The sequence below is a fragment of the Carlito syrichta genome, unplaced genomic scaffold, assembly GCF_000164805.1.
Source record: "Carlito syrichta isolate Samal-C Ts95f unplaced genomic scaffold, Tarsius_syrichta-2.0.1 Scaffold302566, whole genome shotgun sequence".
NCBI lineage: Eukaryota > Metazoa > Chordata > Mammalia > Primates > Tarsiidae > Carlito > Carlito syrichta.
Window position 1 is genome coordinate 516,433 of NW_007246662.1, and position 3,605 is coordinate 520,037.

At 38.1% G+C, this 3,605-nt stretch overlaps 1 pseudogene; it reads right to left on the reverse strand.

The window, feature by feature from the left end:
• Window positions 1-329: 329 nt before the first annotated feature.
• LOC110595529 overlaps window positions 330-3,605 on the reverse strand; it is a 12,401-nt pseudogene continuing 9,125 nt past the window's right edge.

Genomic DNA, 3,605 nt, shown 5'->3' on the forward strand with positions numbered 1-3,605 from the left:
TTGTGTCATTATTCATTTACTAAGAACACGGATATTCTATAGAATCAGAGTTCAGTTATGGACTTCAGTAAATGTAACATCATTACAGTATGATTGCATAATATATTTTGTAGGGAAAAGAAATGTACAGTTGCAAAGCTTTCCAGTACATGGAAGCAATTTCTAAGAGGCATGAAAATGATATGAAACACAGTGGCAGTATTAGAGTCTTGGGAATAATGATGGCAAAACTTTCTACATATCTGATGTACAGGGAGAAGGAAAAAATATTATTGAAATTATCTACCTTACAGTTTCTTGAAAGGCAGGCCTCACACTCAATAATTTCTTCAGAGCCCCATGACATCCTTATTCCTAAGACTGTGGCACAAGAGTGAGGATAGTATAAAAGACAGACACCATCATTTCCTTCTCAGGGGTGTGGTAGGAGCTGGGGAGCATGTAGCCTGTAGACAGCAGCCCTATCAAAGAGGGTGTCACAGTCATGTGGGAGGAGCAGGTGAGAAGGTCTTCTGGCCTACTGCTGAGTGCATCCTGCGGATGGTGAGGAGGGTAAAGTAGTAAGAGCCTAGAATGACTGTCACAGGGATCAGAAGCATGGAGGACACAGCAAAGGTACATGAAAATCTCATGGAGAGAAGTGTCTGAGCAGAAGAGCTTCAATACAGCAGGTACTTTACAGAAGAAGTGACAAATCTCCCAGGATCAGCAGAAGGGGAAGGTCATGGTGATGGGATCTACTGATCCCAGGAACCAGCAGTTAGATGCCAGGAAAAGACACATCTTATGGTTCATGAGGACAGCATAATGGAGAGGATGGCAGATGGGCATGTAGCAGTCATAGGCGTGGTGGCTAGAATGAAAAATTCTGAACCTTCAAGTGTTACATAGAGGAACATCTGCATCCCATAATCAGGGACTGAGATCTTACTTGCACCCATGACCTTTATGTTGGGCACAGGGATGGAAATGTACACCATGTCCATGAGAGACAACTGATTGATTAAAAAGTATATGGGGTTGTGGAGGTGGGTGTCAGAGTGTACCAGAAGGATCAGGACAACATTTACAAACAAGGCCATCAGGAAAACCACAAAAATGACCACACAAAGAAGAATGGGATGTTTGAATTGACTGAAGAGTCCCATCAGGATAAAATCTGATTATCCAGTGTTGTTGACAATCCAGGTAGTGTTGTCCGTGAAGTTTTTATCTAGGCCACTAAAGATAGCTTGGGATTAATGTAACCCAGCCTCTGAAATGAATATTGTGTGTGTGTGTGTGTGTATGTTTGTGTGTGTATGTATGTGTGTGTGTGTGTGTGTGTGTGTGTGTGTATGTGTGTGTACCTAAGAAAATCTCATGGTCCTGTTGGTTTGGGGATTATAAATTACCTGTAATTCAAGTGATTTACAATGAAACTAATAATTTACAACTGTGGGTCAAAAGAATTGGAAACTTGTATTGCAGTTGCCAGAGTTCAGAGTAATGAGATTTCCTGATTAAAGATCACTGTGTGTTGCTAGAAATGTGTAGGGCCACTGCCCTATGCAAACACAAATAGTGAATTATTGAAAAAAAGGAGAAATTGATCTCCTTACTTCTAGAGTTTTTAAATAGAAGTCCAAATTGAATCAAATTCTCTGGTTTAAAGATCCAACTAGGATCTTCAAACTCTCTGAGGTGTATTCTATGTAAGAAAGATTTAAAAACTAAATAATCATTTTTGGAAAATACCAAACGTTTGAAACCCCCTGCTCATAGTTTTGGACAACATTGTGAGGACCTGTGGTTTACAAAGTGAAACCCACACATCCCCATGAGCAAAATTGGGTCCTCATGCCCAGCAGGCATGAGACCAAGTGAGGTAGAGTGGGGAGCCCAGAGTCTGGGTTCTAACTCTCACTGTGGACCCAGTTTCCCCTTCATCTGCCATTTCTCTGTCCACTCCACATTAAAAAGAGGGTGAGAATAACGTTTGACCTCAGGTTTGATGAAGGTTAAATGAGGAAAATAATGAAAGTGCTTAGAATATTACCGGTTACACTGAATAAACACAAATGCTGTCAAAGAGTTAATATCTGAACTTATTATTCTGCAGAATCTATTACTGTTATTGTCTTAGAATATGAGATAATTACTTTAATTTGCCCATTTTAGTATCTATTTATACACTTAAAACTTTGTATTTGCTATTTTTCATAGTCCCAATTTGTATGTATACAGTTTACAATTATTGCATATAATCTCTATAAACTTTACATGAATATGGATTTATATGTGTATATGCATATTCATAAATATGAAAAAATATATGATATGTATTTCTTATTTTAACCCTGGCTAAACAGAGTTCTATGGGGTGTCTCTCTCCTTCCTACTGAGTATTGGTCCTTCAAACTCATCTTCTGAAACCTCCTCCCACTTGCCCTATGTCTCAGGGAGGAAGAACTAGGATTTACAGGTCACTACTGTTCTGTTTATCAGAAAAGGCTTTACTGTTTTTGCAAATTTCACCTGCTTTATTGCCTGCCACAATCAGTTTTTCATGGAAACTAAAAAGCAGAGTAGTAATGAAACAACTCTGAGATTTCTCTGACTCCGATTCAGTTTCCTCCTCTATCTCAATGCCCACAGCCTTCCTCTGTGTTAGACGCTGGAGATGAGTCAAAGAGAAATTAAACTTTATTGCCTTTAAGTAGTTCACAATCAGTCTATTCAAGGAAAAATTATTATACTATTTCAGAATAGCTATTAAATAAGAAAAGCTAAGAGAAGCAGAATATACTGAACTTTTCTAAAGACAATCACTAACCATGCCTTCTACTTTATCTGTTTTTCTTTTTTAGTCACTGAAGAGATATTTATTGAATCTGTGTGACAGTCACATGGCATTCAACTCATAAATGTGAAAATGAAAATGATATTTGCACTGGTCTCAAGAAGTCCTATTGTAAGTTTGAACAGTTGTCTTAGTTTGCTCTCATGCTAGGATGAATTCAGAAATTTTGGGATTATATTAGTTTGCATAAAAGTCTGATGTTAGAATTTGTAAAATAATTTTCCTTAAAATTTAGAGGCTAGAGTTTGAAAAGGAAGCAAGAATATGGAAAAAAGTAGATGATTATTTTTAAAGCTTAGCAGAGAAGAGAGAGAGGGTATTATTTGGGATGTAGTGTTGAGAGGAGCAGAGGGGTAAGATCAGGGTGATGTGTGTCTTCTGTTATGTCCTTTCAATAGAGAATCTTTAATTCATATGGTTGTTTTTGCAACATGATCATTTTTATGCCTTTCCTCTTTCCTTGTCTGTAGAGTTTCTCTCTTTCTGGAAAGAAATCTTTAATAACATTAAGATGTAGAGTTTTTGAGACACTAGAAGGAGCTGTGGAGAGATTGTATAATAAATGGGAAAATAAAATTTTGAACCAGATAGACCTAAGTTTCAACCATTGCTCCACTATCACTCAATCATGACCAGTGGAAAGTTTCACAAACACCTTATTCTAAGTATTTTTTAGCTGCAACACTGTTGGGAGCCAGCCGTGGAGGCCTGCCTGAGTGTTAGGGATCCAGGCAGGCTGCGGACCCTGAGACCACCAGGCTGG